This window comes from Artemia sp. Qi Xiang Cuo, chromosome 6 (assembly GCF_049724085.1).
Source record: "Artemia sp. Qi Xiang Cuo chromosome 6, ASM4972408v1, whole genome shotgun sequence".
Lineage (NCBI taxonomy): Eukaryota > Metazoa > Arthropoda > Branchiopoda > Anostraca > Artemiidae > Artemia > Artemia sp. Qi Xiang Cuo.
Window position 1 is genome coordinate 47,213,002 of NC_142799.1, and position 20,000 is coordinate 47,233,001.

The 20,000-nt window shown below is 35.7% G+C and overlaps 1 protein-coding gene across 1 annotated transcript in view; it reads left to right on the forward strand.

Annotated features, from left to right (window-relative positions):
- LOC148951294 (E3 ubiquitin-protein ligase HERC2-like) overlaps nucleotides 1-20,000 on the forward strand; it is a 299,149-nt gene that overhangs the window by 164,785 nt on the left and 114,364 nt on the right.

Below are 20,000 nucleotides of genomic sequence, written 5' to 3' on the forward strand. Positions count from 1 at the left end.
GAAGTATTACCGGGCGTAAATTTTACAAAAAAAAAGAAAAATTGTAAAAAGATACTTTCAATTATTATTAAGCACGAGTAGCTTATACAATGAAAATCCCCCCCCCCCCCGGCCTCTAGAACGAGATACATTTGATTTATAACACATTGATATAAAAGTTTCAATATTCTGATATCTTTGCTATAAGCGAGGAAAGGATATATAGTAAATTTTAGAATTCGAAAAAATATTAAAAACGATCTTGAGAAATATCTTGATAGCCAAAAGAGATATTGCGAATTGGACTAAGCCTATCGATTAATTTGAACGCGCACTAATATTATATATTAGTTTTAAATATTAGTTTAGCAAAATCTGAAAAATTGGTTTACTTGTCGTTTATTTTTTACTAGCAAGTACAAAGAAAAAGTTACATAATGTTTTTTGCATTATGGCAGCCGAGGTACAATATATTGTTGGGACCTCTAATATAGACATTCTTTTGGTCTTTTTATATCTTCTTCCGCTTTCCTTTCGTTTTTTGGCAGCATTAGTGTTGCGTGAAGGTTTAAGACCTAAACCTATTTTATCATTGTGACCTAATTTACCTAAGAATTATTCCGTTTTGTCTTCAAAATTCATTATTTTAAAGTCAAAATTAAAGTATTAAACTTGTCTTTATTTTAGAAACGTTATCAATAGCTAATAATCAAATTAATATAATATTTTGATTTTCTAAATCATTATTTTTCAGATTCAAAGCATAAGTAGATAAACTAAATTAAATTTTAAACATCCTATCAGTTCTAAATAATCAGTCTACACATTTCATTATTTCTAAATTATTAGCTGTATCGCCTTAATACTCACTGTCATTGCACAGCTCCTGGGCAAGAAACAGGGAACCTAATCAGGCGACCTCACTAGCATGGTGACGATACTTGCATATACATTTTGCAGAATATTTCCGTTTCTCCGCCGTCTCTCTCTCTCTCTCTCTCTCTCTCTCTCTCTTTTTTTCTCTCCACCTCTTTCTCTTGATCCCTCTCTTTTTTTTCTTTCACTATGTCTCTCTTTGGCTCTCGAGTCGATCTTTATTCATGACGCTGTCAATCAAGGGCATATTAAAGATTTTTGTTCAAGTGGGAGGGGGGGGGGGGCACAAAAAAACTTTAAAAAAACATCACAAATTTGTTTATATGCATTTTTGTTACGTTTTTTGAGTCTGACAAAAATCTCGCGAGGGGAGGGGGATCAAACCGGGTAACTTCCCCCTGTATATGGCCTTGTTGTTAGTACCTCTTTGATTTCTAACTATCAAAGAAACACTTATTCATTTCTTTTTAAATTATTTTCCGAATGGTAACGTAAAAAATGGACGATAAGTCATAGTTGTTTCGTCAAAATACAATAATGTTGAGTAGGGAAATAGCAATACTGTACAAAAATAAAGTCCAAGCAACAACAAGGCTAGCAGGCCAAGGCCCAGTATGAGGTCTTTTGAACAAATATGACCAAACACAATTTCACATTCTGTACTATAGTCAGTATTATAATCATGAGTATTAGTATATGCTTCATCCATTGCCAAAGTATTGTAATTTCTTTTGAGTAAAATTTTGTCTCTGTAATCTCGAAGTACTTCATATAGCTCGTTGAAGCTTTCTTCAAAGCCTTCCCATTGTCCTCCGTAGATATTCCCTTTTTTGGGTGATTGAGTCTCTGCCCGTACGCACAACAATGTCATTCCTAGTATCATTTGAATTGACAAGCTTAATAAAATAGTATTCATTTGGACCATAGTTCAGTTTCTTCACTATACGTTGGAAATGCATCAGCCAAACCATTGCTTTTTAAACATCTTAAAAAAAAGTAATTGTTAGAACCAACAAATATAAAATCAGTTAAAAATAGACATTTTCGACATACCTGTTTTTTGTGTGTTAATGATTTCAAAACAATGAGCTAGTAACAAACGTGTTTTTTTATTATTTCTGTAAAGCTGTTTGAAATTAATCATGTAACTGACTGTCAAAAGTAATGGAAAGACATTCTTTGCTGGATCGATTAGTAAAATATGTAAAACTGCCTCTTTTTTTACATACTCTAATTGCAAGCACATTATGTAAACTTAATTTTTCAACTAATCTAATGAATTCCGTTTCAAACACTATATGGACCAAGCAATGAAAATGCTTGTAGAAGGTTACATAGTTTATATCTAGTAGTGTGTGGTTTTTTTTTTACTGCATAGCATGTAACAAAAGTTTCTTATTGTTTTAAAGTAAAAAAAAAAGGTTTTCTCATATAAAGAGTAATATTGAAACTTAAAATGATCTGAAATTGTTCCGTATATCAGGGGGAATGCCCCCGCCTCAATCCCCCGGTCTTTACACTGAAGTTTTATAGTGCTTTAACAATATTTCTCATTCGAACTCTACGGCCCTTCTGTTTGTGTACTTGTTCTTAAAGAACTGGGAGTAAAAAAGGAACTTTGGAATTAAGATCAAGGGTTGAGGAGGGGCAGCCCCCTTGATACACTGAATACTTTCTATTCGCTTTAAGTTTTAATGCCGTTCTTTAAGTTCATTAGAGAAAATTTTTGTATTTGATTTATGTTTGCTTGTCGTGGTATAACTAGGGTTACCCTAGAAGGGCTGGAAGGGCTAATGTAACCAGGGCTACCACCCCTCAAACCTAATTCTACAAATAAATTTATTACTTTTGCACACCAATGCTTCAAGGGAAGATTTCCTTTAATGTAATTGCTTTTCGACATTAAGTATATTTTATCCAAATTAACTATCATCTCCTCCATATAGGGAGATCTTTTGCCACCTCAGGCCTCATACTGCGCGCTTCATCTTATATTTATATAGAGAGAGAGAGAGAGAGAGAGAGAGAGAGAGAGAGAGAGAGAGAGAGAGAGAGAGAGAGAGAGAGAGAGAGAGAGAGAGAGAGAGAGAGAGAGAGAGAGAGAGAGAGAGAGAGAGAGAGAGAGAGAGAGAGAGAGAGAGAGAGAGAGAGAGAGAGAGAGAGAGAGAGAGAGAGAGAGAGAGAGAGAGAGAGAGAGAGAGAGAGAGACACACACAGACACACACACACAGACACACAAACTAACACACACACACACACACACACACACACACACACACACACACACACACACACACACACACACACACACACACACACACACACAAACACACACAAACACACACAAAAAAAAAAAAACCCAAACCCCCACAAACCCACAAAAATATATATATATTATATATATATATATATATATATATATATATATATATATATATATATATATATATATATATATTATATATATTTATATAATATATATATTATAATATATATATTTAATATATATTAATATATATTTATATATATATATATATATATATATATATATATATATATATATATATATATATATTTGTTCTGTCTGTAAGAAAAAGCAAAATTGTCGAATTTTAAGCATAGCCAATTCCACGTCCTGGCTGAAGGGCCATGAAACAGAAATCAGCACCCCCGGTAGGGGCTGTAAAGTCTAGTGCCGAATTCTTTACCCGTTTTGGTCTCTCATATATGTTTAATTTCACCACATAGATGGCATTAAGATGGCACCCCTTTGGGGGAGTTTATTTCGTGTTTCTAAAGTTATCCAAGTTTTCATATGATAAAAATTATTAATGGGTAACTTCAAAACTAATACAGTTTTCGCATTCAGAATGACCATGAATAATAGATGTTGTTGTTGTATATGTTGTAATCGAAAAAGTTTCGGTCTCTATTGACAGGGATTGCTCTTTACTACATTTTGTTACCCCAAGCTGTTTGGCCCAAAATTCTGTTAAATGTGAAGGAAGGCTATCTCTCCCTCCCTTAACTCCCCTTTTTTACATTCAAGTTTAATATTCGTTAGAAAATGGTTTGAAATGGGAGCTTGAAACTTCCAGAGGAGGGTTCTCTGATACGCTGAATCTGATGGTGTAATTTTCATTAAGATTCCTTGACTTTTAGGGGGTGTTTTCTCCCTTTTTTGAAAATCAGGCAAATTTTCTCAGGCTCGTAGCTTTTGATGAGTAACACTAAACTTGATGAATCATGTATATTTGGAATCAGCATAATAAGCCGATTCTTTTCATATATCTATTGATATCAAAATGTTATTTTTTTTTAGAGTCTCGGGTCTATTGAGCGTTGTCGCTGCTTACTTAAGTTCGTTACCACGAGCTGTTTGGGAACATATAAATGTAACGATTATTAATTCTTAGTATAATGTAATCATTTTAATATTTGCAGTGTTGTCAAAGCTCCTCTTCTTAGAGTTTTAGTTTTCGTTGACGCAAGTTGCTCCTTACTTACCCTTCGCTACCACCAACCGTGTAATGTAAAAGAAAAATAAACATAAAACCGAAAATTTCATTTAAATTTCGATAAAAACAGAGTTCGTGGTGTCGCCTACCTCTCTTCCTGATAAATTTCTGACGTTGCTCGTAAGTTGCTCCCCACCCCTCAGCCTCTCTAGCTTGTGTGACAGTAAGAATACGAGTTAAATATTTTATGTTACAAAAAAAAAAAATTCTGCAATAAGAAGCGATCCGTCACCCCGCAATACCCTTCTTCTGGCTTATTTCAAATAAAGCGGGATTAGAGATTAATCCCTACCTCCCCTGACCCATCGTTATATTTATGTGAAGGTTCGTGAAGAGTTACATAATTTTGGCATTAAAATCTCCCTGCCTACACAATGAACCATCATCCCTCCTTCATAATAGCTGGTGCGCAATTATACATCACTGCATATAATTTATGATACATCAAGTGAATTAACTTAGTTAAATGAAGCTTTCAAACAAGTGTCTATATCAACCATTTATCGTGTATGGACTACGTGAATTTTTAGTAACGAATGTGCACCATTCAGTTTTTGATATAGTTTTTGATTCTTTCGAATTGATTGGCTATCTCAGCGTTGGGACAAAATCGTAGTTTGATGCCACAAAATGGTAGAAAAGGCACTTTACAGTAGCGCTATTTTTGGATACATGAAAAGGGCACTAGAACTTTTAATATGCGTTCAAATGAGCCCTTTTCCTATTTTCTAGGACCAATGTTTCGATATGATTCCCAATGGGGAGAAAAAAAAACAAATAAACACGTATCTGCGATCCCCCTTTTTTGAAAATCAGGCAAATTCTCTCAGGCTCGTAACTTCTTTATGATCACTTTGACCTTAATGAATTTCATGTATTTGGGATCAGCATAAAAAGTCGATCTTATTAATGTACTAATTGTGATCAAAACTCGATTTTTTAGAAACTCAGTTACTAATAGCCCAAGTCGCTCCTTACTTACAGTTTGCTACCACGAACCATTTTACTGCAAATTGGTTGAAAAAATATGATTATTGATCGAGCTGGTTGTCCGAAGTAAAAAAAAACAAATGCCAATAAACATAGTCAGAAACTATCGCAGAAATTATCACAGACTAAGAAAACAAAGAGTACTTTATCATTTCGAATGTTTTTATTAAATTTCTGTTTGAAATTTTACTTCATAGGATTAATAAATTTGCATATATGATGTTTAAGACTCCGTAAAGCGGAATATAACAGGTTATGTGCGATCTTTAGTCGCACATTGGATGTACTTAATGTGTTTAGGTCTGATTGTCACACGGGGAAACTATTTAACACATCATTATGCCCTACCTCGCATTTTTTTTTTTTTTTTTAATTTGAATTTGAATAAATGAAAAATAAATAAATAAGAAATGAACTTCATTCAGCGTTACGTTTCGGACGTTTGGTCTAATCTGGTACCAATGTGTTTCTTGCCGGCCAGTTTTAAACTTTAATGTCTGAAGAACTGGGCACACAAAGCTGATTTCGGGAACTAATTTTCAAATCAGTGCTGATTTTAAAGGAAATTGGAGTCTATTTGAGCTTGAAAAATTTTTCTAGTTTTCGGCACCGATTTAAAAAATCAGCGCCAATTTTCATCATGATCATCCCAAAAAAAATAGGAATACAAGTAAATGGTCAACCAGAGATGTCTGTAATGAAAGACCCCGCTACTGAGCTGAGAACTAAGCTGAGATCAATCATGCAACTATTAATAAACTCCAGTTGACTATTTGTGTCCATGATTTTTTGTTTCAAAAATCTTGCGCAATAAATTTTTCTTTCAACAAATTTTTCTTACCGCTATCGTTTGTCCACTGATGCTGAAATCGGTTCATTCAATTGGAAATTGAAGGTTGTAGTACCCTTTTTAAGAGACAAAAATCAGAGGGCAATCAGGCCCCTTTCCCATAGCCCTTCCCCCCTCAATCCATCTGATCAAAATTTTGAGATGGCCATTTCGTTCAAAATAATCCAAAAGTAAAAACAAACTGTGCCTCAAGGGTTGAAATACCCCCCTCCCACAGCCAACGGGACATGTGCTGTAAGTTGTGCAAGTTGCCCGTTGTAAAAATATATGTTTTATGGATGGGGTGGTTGTATAAACTTCGGATGGGGCTCATTCACTTGGAAATCGAAAGCTTCATCGCCTTTGTTAAGAGTCAAAAGTGATCGGAGAGCAACCACCCCCATCCCTCCTCCTGTACCCTTTTTTCCCCAGACGTATCCGATTGAAATTTTGATATAGCAATTTCGTTCAAAATAGTCAAAAGGTAAAATGACTATGCCTCCAGGGTTGACCCCTCCCCCCTAGTCTTCGGGACAAGGTCAGTAAGTTTTGCAAGTTGCCAATTGTTAACATATTAATTTTTTTTGAAAAAGAGGACATGCTTTAAGGAAATGCTAACAGAGGTAGCGAACACAATTAAAACATACTATGTGCTTGCTTGTTGTGGAAAGGGATTATCAGCAATGACTAAGGATCGGCTGAAGATAATAAGTTGAAACTTTCAAGGTATGTTGAGGAAATGTTGAAGAGAGATTGGAGGGAGGCCCCCTCATCCTTGCCCTTTTTAAGTGCCCCCTCTGTTCAACACTGATCGAAATTTTGAAAGTCTCAGTTTGTTCAAACTATTCAAAAAATCCAATAGCTATGCCTCCAGGGATGCCATGCCCCTAAAGCCCCGGAGCAAGGAATGTAAATTGTGCAATTTGTCCATTGTTTACAGGCAGGATTTGTTATTAGGGAAACAGGGAATTTTCGATTCTGGGTGTATCCGGAAATGCTAAGGGGATTAAGGTAAAATTTGGAGGATGTTGAGGGTTATGTTAAACTAAACCAAAGGCACTATGTGCATTCAGTTTGTCAAAAAGGAGGATCTGTAATATATTAATAACAGCTAAGGGTATTAAGTTGAAACTTTCAAAATGTTTTGAGGGGGATGTTGAAAAGTGGTTGAAGGGCTGCCGCCCCCTCCCATGCCTGAAACATTCGATCAAAATTCAGAATTTAGAAATAGCCATCTTTTTCAAAATTGTCGTAAGGTCAGGTCAAATAATTATGTTCGGGTTGTCATTACCCCCCACAGATTTTGAGATGGATGCCAAACCCAGTATAAAACACTATGTGCATGCTGATTGTCAAAAGGGTGGATCAGGAATATCTAAGGAACCGCTGACGGTATTAAGTTGAAACTTTAAGAAGATATTGTGGGGGGGTATTGAAGAGCTATCGGAGGACAACCAGTAACCTTTTTTGGATGCTCCCTTCTCTCGTCATTGGTCAAAATTTTGAAAAGGCGATTTCGATATAAAAAAAAAAGTCAAAAACATGCCTCCGGGGATCCAATGCCCCCCATAGTCCCCAGGGCATGGATTGTAAATTGTGCAATAAGCCCTTTTTCACTTGCAGGATATATCATTAGTAAGGGGTGATGTTTGATTCTGGCTATGTTTGAAAGGCTAAGGGTATTAAGGTGTAATTACGGGAAATGTTGAGGACAAGTTAAACTAAGTGAAAAGATAATATGTGCATATAGTTCATCAAAAAGGTTTATCTACAATATTTCAAGAACAGTTGACGGTATTAATTATTAACTTTTATAGTATGTTAAGGAGGATGTTAAAAACTGGTTGAAGGATAACCAGTTTCCCTCCTATTTCCTCTTTAGCTTCCTTCTCCCAAAGATATCTGATACAAATTTTGGGATAGCTATCATGTTCAAAATTTTCTATAGTCAAAAAACTATGGCTATAAGGATGACAAAACCCCCCAGAGCCCATGGGGCAAGTGTTGTCCGTTATATAAGTTACCCATTGTTTATATGTAAGGTTGGTTATTGGGAAAGGGGGCATGTTCGGTCGTTAGTCTCCAAAAAGGCTAAAGTTATTAAGGCAAAACTTCTGGGAAGTGTTGTGGGGGTGTCAAACAAAATCAATACACTCTGTACGCAGGAGTGTCGTCCGAAGGGCGCAATAGTAATATTTAAGGAATGACTAAGGGTATTAAGTTGAAACTTTAAAGGTAAAGAGAGATGTTCAAAAATGACAGGATGACAGCCTGCCCCCCTCTTGCCCTTTTAGATGCCCCTTTTAGCACCGATAGAAATTAAAAAGAACATTTTATTGAAAATAGTCGCAATTTTTAATAGCTATGCCTCCGGGGATGGCATTCCCCCCACGGCCCCGAGGAAAGGATCGTTTATTTGTACCTTTTTAACATGCAGGATTTATCATTTGAAAAGGGGGGAATGCTTGATCCTGGGTGTGTCCGAAAAGACCAAGGTTATTTTGATGAAATTTTGGGGAATTCTGAAGGGTATGTTAAGTTAAATCAAAAGACGCTATTTGCATCCAATTTATCTAAAAGGCGGATCTGCATTTTCTGAGGAACATGTAAGAGTATTAACTTGAAACTTTCATGGGCACTGCTACTACTTCTGCTGCTGCGGCTGCAATTGTGACTGGCTGCGACTGCGACAATGACAACTTCTGACTGCGACAACTTGCGGTGGTGACTGCGACTGTTTGCAACTGATACTACATCTACTTGTGACTACTTTCAGGGAATAATGAAGCAAATCAAAACACACCATGTGCATGCTAATTGTCAAAAGGGCGTGTCAACAGTATCCCAGGAACGGCTAAGGCGTCAAAATATTCAATCAAAAGATACGATGTTCATCTTGGTTGTCAGAATAATTCAAACTCAAAACGACCAGAAATTACTATTAAAGAATAAAAGAAACCCAATGTGAACAGAAATTAAAATAAAAATTTAGACTTGTATTAAAATAAAAATAAGTGAACATGTTTTAACCTTTACGGTTAGGGAAGGGGAACACTTTTAGTAGCCAAACTCCTTTTTGTAATAATTTGTGTTTGTTGTTATAATTTTAAGTTTGGCTTGTATGTTCAATTTAATTTTTATTTGTTTTAAGGATTTGTTTATTCATTTATATTAGTAAATGCTATCTCAATTTTTGCTATGACCGTTTATTTTACTTTGTGTTCATTTTGAGTTTCATTTATTCTTTAATAGTAATTTCTGGTAGTTTTGAGTTTGAATTACTGTATAATAGGAATTTATTTCTGCTGGTCTTAAGTTTTATATGGCTCTTTATGTTTCTTTGGATATTTCTTTTTTGGAAAGCTTTTCTTAATTGATATCGAGAAATATTGCATTTAACTTCAACATTTACCTAACACTCCCTTTGTTAACTCCTTTCAACTGAGAATATTTTAAAATGCCGGAGTTTGACGTCCTTTCTACTTAATCTCTGCTGCAAACCTCGGTTGTGGATAATAAACAATTTTTTTCATTAATTAATGATCTTTTTACTTGATTCATTCGAGTATTGCTATATGGAGCAATAGGTTATTTACTGCAAGGCTAAATTCAGCAAAACGAGGTTATTGTTTTGTTTTGCGGTCCTTTTAATCATTGGTAATTTGTGAAAGTTTTCGATGTAATTACACCTATATTTGTGGTTTAAATGTAGAAACATGTTAGGTTGGTCGCATATTATGGGAAAAAATATAAAATTAGTTTCTGATTTTATTTAAAAAATTAAGATTCTGAAGTATAGTATATTAAACAGGTTTCTAAGGTCCAAATGCCAAAGGGTTACTACAGTGGTTCAGTTACAAAATTTATTACTCCATTCAAAAAAGCGCGGAAATACAGACTGTTCTTGGTGGCAATTTTAACAATTTATCGTATGAATGAAAAATGTTTCGTTTTCCCTTGTATTTTACAAGGAAAATATTAAAAGTGACGAAAATGAATTTTGGCTACAAAAGCCCGAAGGACAATTGGTTTTCGGATCAAGGACGGATATATGTAGGAGAAAGACAATGTGGACAATGTCATCAAGAAAAGTTCAAGTAACGACAAAAGAAATTTGCTGGATCGAAAAGCAATACAAATAGAGTGGGAGGAACTAAAGGCAAGGGACTCCAGAGCTGTGTTAAAACTATAAGAAAAAGGTCTTTTATTCAGCATGGACCAGGCGCAGACTCCTCGAGAATCCTTGTAAATGAGCAGTTCGCAATGAGTGAGGTTTCAGCTCATCATTTCGGGAAGCTATGCATAAATAACCACCAGAAGAGCCCCTGAAAATTTCTCCAGCCGTATTGTTTAGCTGATTAACCCCCCCCCCCCAACGCTGAGATCCTAGCAGCAGTAAAAAGGAGGGCAAACGAAAACTCACCCGCTAAAGAGTGGATATTAGCAAAGGTGATAAAAACGGCTTTTTCATCTTGTTTTGTTGTTTCGACATCAGTATTATCAACAGTCTAGAGGACAACTAAACTACCTTGCGATTCAAAATGCAACAGTCTTGTTCTGGTTTTCAAGAAAGGAATTTCAGTCATGAAATTCCTCTCTTTTTAAATACCCATACAAATTCCGTCACATACCATTTTCCAGAAAATTAGGTCACAGCTTTATAAACATCTTCGAGATGAGCAACAAGGCTCTAGACCAAATCGCTCATATGCAGGCCTGATATTGATTCTTCGACTGCTAATTGAAGGAAGGACTGAATGGCACTCTAAAGTCTACATGAGTTTTCTTGAAGAAGATCGTCTTACACTATGGAATCCCGCTTGTCTTTGTGGATATAGCGATGTATACAAGGCTAGTAAATGCTGCGTGATAATTTCGGATGCCCAATATATCTCTTTCGTATCCTGGCGGGAGTAAAACAAAGGTTACCTTCACGACTTTTATTCGTAGTAATCATAGATTCCATTTTCCGGAGTTCTTCACAGAGGGTACCCATTGAACCCAAGAATTGCAGCTTAGGGCCTTGGGCTTTACTGACGACATTTCTGACCTTGAATCGCGTAAAATTGGTGTGTAAGACTGCTGGACGGGGCGAAAGAAAACCGCCCACCAAGTAGGTTTAGAAATAAATAGTAAAAAAAAAATTGTGATAATAACAGAACCATATTTAAACATAACTTGTGGAAACCAAGGCACAAGGCAAGAAATCTAAGTTAATTGCCGGATCGATTGCCTGGTCTGAGAGCACAGGATCGATTGCAAAAGAAGTGCTTTGCATAATTGGTCTAGCAAATGGAGCTTTCAACGGATTCAGTATTCTAGAGGTTTGCAAAGCTTTTCGCTCCGGTTCAAACTCAATATTTTCTACAGCAATGCTGTGCCAGTTCTACTGTGTGCAGTTTAACATTGGTATCTGAACCAGGAAGTGGTAAGAAGAATCATGTCGTTCAAAAACTTTTGTCTACGCAGACTCTTGAACATCTATTAGCTGCAGAGCGTGACAAATCAAAGCATACCACCTTTAAGAAAATAGACCAACCTTTTTTCTCTGATTCCGTAAAATTCTGCCGGCAGAGGTACTTAAGTAGTGTTTTAACAAGAGCCAACCGCTGAATCATAAATGCAGTGATTGGAAATCACAGGAATCCTGTCATAGAGATAGACTGAATTACATCCTCAAGTACACCTACGACAAAGATTTTTGAAACCTCATCACCACCTTCCATCCTCACTTGGAGGGTATTGTCGCAGTAGCAAAATGTAGGAATGATTGGTGACTTCTTTTCGATTCCATCAGATGCCTTCTGGAAACAGTCGGAACTAAGGTCTAAGGAAGGAAGAATTTGACTATATCTTCAGGCTTGATTTTTAAAATCTATTTTTTGGATCAGTTTAACTTACTTCGAGAGCAAAAAAATACCATTCAGAGCTTTTAGTATTCGGGATTTTATTTGGGGAGAAGGGTAAAGGGAGGAACAAAGAGGAAAAACTATTCGAAAGTATACATATCAGAGGCAACGCTATAGCGTTGCCTAAGTAAAGACCATACGGTTCCAATGTTTTATTAATTTTTTTTTCCCAGAGGCACTTCATATGGAAGGGGTCGTCGTAAAATTTTCAAAGGTGGCTCATTCGATTGGAAATCGAGAGTTCTAGTGCTCTTTTAAGGGTCAAAAGTGATTGGAAGGCCATGAACACCCCTTCCACGCCCACCATTTCCCCACAAACATCCAATCAAAATTTTGAGAAAACCATTTTGTTCTACATAGTTGATTTCCAGATAGAAATTATAGTTTTGAGGAGGACACTCCCCCACAGCCCTCAGGGTAAGGGTTGTAAGTTATGCCCTGGGAGCATATAAGCTTTTTATAGAAAGATTTTTCGTAGAAACTTCAAGGGCTCATTTGATTTGAAATTCAAAGGGCTAGGGCTCTTTTCAATAGTCGAAAGTGATTGGAGGGCAACTAACCTCTCACGCCCACCTTTTCCCCAAACACATCCAATCAAAGATGTGTCCTGGGAGCATGTAAGGTTCTCATAGAAAGCGTTGTCGTAGAAACTTCAAAAAGGGCTCATTCGATTGGAAATTTAAATGGATAGTGCCCTTTTTAATAGTCGAAAGTGATTGGAAGGTAACTAACACCCCTTCCACGCCCACCGTTTCCCCAAACACATCCAATTAAAATTTTAAGATAGCTATTTTGTTCAACGTAGTTAAAAGTTCTGGAAATTATATATCTGAGCATCCCCCCCCCAAGGTCTTCAGGGCAAGGATTATAATTTATGCCCTGGGGGCATATATGGTTCTTATGGAAGGAATGCTCGTATAAACTTCAAAGAGGACTCATTTAATTGGAAATTGAAAGTTCTAGTTCACTTTTTAAGTGTCAAAACATATTGGACGGTAACTAGCCCCGCCCCCCACGCCCTTTTCCCCCAAATGCATCCGATAAAAATTTTGAGAAAGCTATTTTGTTAAAAATAGTTCAAAGATCATATAAAAAAATTCTGGTGTCGACACAATCCCCAGGGCCCGGGGGAAGGTGTTCTAATTTATGCCCTGGGGGTATATATGGTTCTTATGGAAGGGATGCTCGTATAAACTTCAGAGAGGGCTCATTTGATTGGAAATTGAAAGTTCCAGTTCACTTTTTAAGAGTCAATAGATATCCGAGGTTCAATAGATATGTTCTAGTTTACAATATAAACGAAAAGATGAATTTCGAGAAAAATGGAAACTACTGTACAGGAAACTACATACTGAAACTACAACCTAACCTGTAATTTACCTTTTGTCTTTCCAGTCTCTTATAAATCTGCTTGTATGTTTTTCTTCCAAAATAAAATTGCTTAGACAGTTATTCGATTAGGTGCTCCTCGGGCAGGTGTTAGCCAGGGAACATAATAACGGCATTTGCTGGGAGGGTTCGAAAATAAATACACGCATGTTAAAAACTTTCTGCAGTATTATTCCTAACTTAGAAATACCCCATTAATTGTAATCAAGATTCATCTATTCAAAGGGTGAGATATAGGTTAAAGAAAATAATTTGGAAAAATGACATCAATGCCTACTGCAGAAGTGCTGCCCTATGATGGAAGTGCACAGAGATAAAATATGGGACGACGAGTACAGTCGGTCAATCAACGAGTATGCACGCGGTCAAACGAGTACCCAAAACTACCGTTAAAAATCTACTCATGGAAATATTCAACATATCTTCCTCAGCCTTTCATATTAATGCTAATCTTTTCGCTCATTGTGCCATCACAGCTTTTTTGTTTCAAGTACAAAGCTCACAGAAAATACTCTATAAAGATGAGACACGTTTTCTTCTCAAAAATAAGCTACGATAAATTTTGTGTATTATTGGTGTGTGATCTATTTGGTTCTTACCAGTTAGTCCGAACAGTCAAATTATTGTTATAAACGCGATCACTGAGCTCGACGATCCTTCTTTCAATCTTTACTAGAATAACATAGATCACACATCAATAATACACCAAATTTATCGTAGCTTGTTTTTGAAAAGAAATTTATAGAGTATTTTCTGTGGGCTTTGTACTTGAAAAAAAAAAGTTGTTATGTCACAATGAGCGAAAAGATTAGTATTAATAAATCTTTACCAGAATAATAGCCGTTTTATGTTTCAACGGGTTTCATATTTTTTAATGCAAAATCTGTTAAAATATATGTATATATATATATATATATATATATATATATATATATATATATATATATATATATATATATATATATATATATATATATATATATATATATATATATATATATATATATATATATATATATATATATATATATATATATATATATATATATATATATATATATATATATATATATATATATATATATATATATATATATATGCTACAATTAAGCATACCTCTAATATAGTGATCTGCTATCCAAAATTAGTAACAGGTTTCATTTGGTTTCACATCACTAGCTGCAAATAATTGTAATGTTTAGCAATTCTTCGCTAACTAGTAAAAATGGGCGTGCTTTACTGTATCATCCCAGCTGTTATTTTGAACAAGACATTGAACAGATTTTAGACTTTCTTTCTTAATTAGTTTTTATTCTTAATTTAGGAAGAGATGGTTTTTTTTTCTAATAATGATTTTAATATATTTGAAAATAAGAAGTTTGGGCTCGATAATCAACTGGATCATTTTCAACTCCGGGCCCACAAAGACGATTTACTGATGTTAGGGAGTCGTCAAACAGCATAAAAAATGGGAACATTTTACATACACGTACGCAAAATCATAGAAATGAAAAAAAAAACATAAATAACCGCAGATGCACTTGACTGTTTTAATAATGTTGAAATATTTGAGTCAGTTCATGTTAAATCCTCGCATCGGGACTGCGTATGAAATTTAAATCTTGCTCAGAAAAATTATTCTCTGTTGTCTGTATTTATTTTAAATTTTAAGTTTTGGATTCTGTCTTAACTTTTATGCAACAATTTTGTTCCTTCATTTATTTATAATAATTACACTGAAGGCTGCGCAATAATTTGCTTAACAACGAAACGACGCATGTCAGCATGGGAGGGTCATCGTGGTATTCATAGGGCTTTTTCTTTGCCTGAACATATTGGCTGTCTTTTCCATGACATTTTCATCTAACTTGGTTCAAAACTGCGTATTGTCTCACAAAATTGCCAAATAAGGAACTATTACGGTATCACCTCTTTTGTCACGTAAACAGCCCTTATAGTTTGAAAATTCTGTTTCAGTGCGTCCTCTCCCTATGCTCTATAACCGCTAGCTCAATGCAATCCCCCTCGGGAAAAAACAGCAAAGAATAACGCACTTGCGACTATCTTTCTCAGGGAAAATCGAGATTACGTTGGTTTTAATTTGTACGTAGAACTGTAGAAGGCTAAAACGACCTCTATGAGGTTTTAGACCTGTTGAATTTGATAGTGTAATTTGCGCCGAGTTTGCGCTCTATTAGCGATGTGTTCCCCCTTTCTATTTGCCACAGTAGCATGAGATCGTGTCAAATATTTATCACAAAAGTTTTTTAAAGGCTAGATTCTTCAAATCAGCACTTGCGTTTTTTCGTCTGGTAGGAAAACGAGATGCCAGATAATACTAAACAGAATTCAACAGCAAGTGAATGAGGTCCTTAAGAACGAACAACATGAGTTTTGCCCGAACGGATGTAGACTTTGTGTTCTAATAGGGGAATACAATGAATAACTCTATACACTGTGATTTAAGGTGGCGAGTTTTAGCGTATTGTAGGATTAGATCTTAGCTCCAGCGTTCGTCACTACAAACCACATGTATAACTCCTAAGTTTATGTGTATTGCTTTTTTTTTTTTTTTTTGCTTATTACTCCGTCTTTTCCTTTTTTGTATTTAGGGTTTTCCAATAAATAATAATAATAATAATACCTTGGGAAATTGTAAATATAATTAATGGTGATAAACAGAATGACTGTTTTCTGTACAAACTGAAAGTGACTTTACTGAGTGGATTTGTTTTGAATCAAAGGTAAGGCGAAAATGTGTCCTGCCCCCAACGTTGTTTGCAACAGCACAGAATTTGTTGTATTAGTGTGACGATTTCGTAGAGATGTCTAACGCAGCCCTGAGTGTTCGATATAGGATGGCGATTTCGCAGATGATGAGACTCCGATAATACACTTCAGATTTTCATTAAGTTTCCCCAACTGGTCTATAAATAAATGCCGGTAAGACCGACGCTATGTCGAACTTGTCTTTAATGTTTAGCAGCAAGCCTTCTGAAGGGAAACGCTAATACTGAAGAGGTGACTGAGTTTGCTATCTTGGAAGTGTGATATCACAAAATGGTAATTATGACAGAGAAATTGTTTTGAACCCTCTGCAGCGAAATTGAATTGAAATCGAATTAATTATAACAGAGAAGTTGAAACCATCTGCATGGGTAGTATTCTATCAACTGAGTAGTGTGTATAAACTCTCTAGGTATTCCCAGAAACTTTAGTTGTGGTTACACTATAGTAACATACCCTTAATGCTACTCTGTGTTTTGGAATCATGGAGCTTGTCTAGAACAGCGCAAAACAGACTTTTTGTATTTGAAAATAACTAAGTGGGAAAAATTATGATAGTTCAATTGTCTGAGAAAGTGCAGAATACAAAGACTAGAGCAGGGATAAGACAACCCTTGATAACTGAGGAAATTCGGATAAGATCCTGAAGATATTGGGAGCAAATGAATCGTATGATAATACATATATTTCAAAGGAAGGAAAGAAATCAGATTCAACTTCAACAACTGGGGGTTGTTCCACGATGAGATCAGTAACGTTACACTTATCTACTTAATTCAATTCAATTCAATTTTATTCGAATAAAAACATAACACAAACATCAATAACAATAAAGATCATAGAAGAGAAATTGTTAAGGACCAAAATAAAAAAAATTTAAGTAACACTGAAAAAAAAATATATAAGAATAAAACATGGCTAATTAGACCAAATTTGTTAAAAATGGAAATATTAAATTATACCATCAAGTTTTGTTACATTTTTATACAACTTGCAGAAACTTGTGGCTAGTTCAACACTGGAGGGAATTTTGTTCCATTGAATAATAGATTTGTAAATGGGAGATTGCTGGGCAGCACTAGAAACGCATTTAGGAATTTTAAAGGCTCTATTGGATGAACGGAGACAGTGGGCTTCCGAATTATTAATATTATAATAGGTTAGGAGTTGAGGTGGAAGATTATTGTGGAAAGCAGAGTAAGCAAGCGATAAATTTAGTTTTTTTATGATTTGATCAAGTGTATCTATGCCAAAATCTGAATACAAATCACGAGTTGGATATAGACGGGGAAGCCGAAAAACTGCTTTAATGGCGCGGTTTTGGGCAAATTTGAGTTTTTTAATGAAGGACCGTTTTGTATTTCCCCAAACTGATCCGCAATAAGAAAGGTAAGGAAAAAAAAGGAATAATAGAGGGTAACTAGGAGGTCAGGAGGAAGAAAATAATTCACACGGTTAATCATAGCAACTTGTCTCAAAATTATTGCTGTTATGCAAGAAATATGATTAGAGAATGACAAGCATGAGTCAATAAATACACCAAGAAACTTGGCAACCTCCACTTGTGGGAGGATGTCGGAGGAGTACCTGAGACCAAGAGCAGGTTGAATAACGTCTTTGTTGTAGGGGGTTCTGAATAACACTATTTGACTTTTTTTGCTATTAATGGTCATGTTAGTCGTAAGGCACCACGCCTGGACTCTGTTCAGAAGGAATTGGGCAGAGGTTATTGCCAATGGTAGATGGTTGCCAGTGATGAAGAAGTTGCTGTCATCAGCAAATAATACAGGATACACTGAAGGGCCCAGGTCTATAACAAGATCATTGATATACAGGAGAAACAAAATAGGGCCTAGAACGGAGCCTTGCGGGACACCCCTCCGAACAGGTAAGGGCTGAGAGGATACTCCACCTAAGCTCACACTCTATACCCTTCCAGATAGATAAGAATCAAACCAAGAGAGGGGAACACCACGAATACCGTAGCTATTTAATTTACTTATTAAAATACTATGATCGACCATGTCAAAGGCCTTAGAATAATCCAAAAATAAGCCCAATACAGTTTTTTTAAGGTCGAGTTGTGAGCGTATGAACTGTGTGGCGTCAATTAGAGCATGAGAAGTTGAGAAGTTTGGCCTAAAGCCATATGGGGGAGGAGAAATCAAGGATACGGAGTGCTGACTGTCAAACAGAAAGGGAAACAGACGTCTGAAGATAATTCTCTCGAGCACTTTGGATATAACAGGAAGAATTGAGACTGGACGATAATTACCTATCTCAGTTGGATCACCCTTTTTAAGAACTGGAATAACAATGACTGACTTTATTAAATCAGGGAAAACTCCTTGGGTTAAAGATAGGTTGGCAATGTGCTTGATGGGCTCGTAAACAAAAGGAGATATGGTCTTCAGGAGCTTATTACTTAATCCAAGACAGTCAGGAGTAAAACTATTAGGGGGAGAACCGATGATTTGAAGTACCTCATTGCTATCAGTTGGGCAGAAAAACATGGATCTAAAATTGAAGCAAGGGAATACAGCCTGTGAGGAGGAGCGGGGGTCAGTATGAGGAACATTCAAAAAATAATTATTAAAAGCGTCAGGTGCATGTAAAGGGTCAATTAATCTACCATTTGTGTCTTTAAGGCAAATACGCATAGACTTTGATTTTCTATTTTTTGAGAGTATATCACTAATGGTGGACCATATCTTTTTCAGGTTTCCTTTGCAATTGAGAATTTTTGTATAATAATAATTTTTCTTCGCTTCACGGATGAGTTTAGTGTATAAGTTTTAAAATTTTTTATAATTTGATAGGTCAATTATCACTACTGGTCTTACAGGCTAACTTATATAATTTGTTTTTACGATATGAGGCATCCAGGGGCAAATGTGACATCCAGGGGCAAATAGGGATATTTTTCCGGTTAGGTTTACGAATAGGAAAAGTTGAATGGATAATCCCACTTAGCCTTTGCGCAAAACCTTTTGTGGCAGAATTTACCTCTTGACAATTTAAGACATCGGACCAGTCAGTGGTTCTTAGGCAATCGATAAAATGGTTTATATTTGCAGAACTGTAATTTTGAGTAGGTGTTGGGATATTAATTCTAGACCGTAGAGGTAGTGGTTGCGAAGGTAGAGACAAATAAATAATAAAATGGTCTGACAGATCCGAAAATACTATATTTGAGGACTGGTCATTTCCCAGGGAAGTGGATACAAAAATGTTGTCAATTATTTTTGAAGTTGATCTCACTGGATCGACTCTACTGGGGAAAAAAATAGTGGGTAGAAGACCACTCGCGGTTACCGATTCAAAAAAAGTGTCAGATTCAATATATTTACCAACATTGAGTAGGTTGCAATTAAAGTCCCCAAGAACTATTGCCTTTTTATGGGGTAGGTTAATAAAATTAGAAAAATCATCAAACAGATTACAAAAACATGAGGTCGGAAATGGAGGAGGTTTATAAAATAAGGAGAGTATATAGGAATTTTGGCCGAAGACTATGTTTACAATTATTGAATAAATACATCTGAGATTTAGTTGTGTAGAGAAAATAGATTCGCACTCTGATAGCCTGGTAAAATTTACATTCGAACGGATGTAAAGTGAGATACCACCAGAACACTTTGTCAATTTCCTGGGCATATGGATTATTTGGTTACCAGGGAGTAAAAAATCACTAGTGTCATCATTATCGGAAAGCCATGTCTC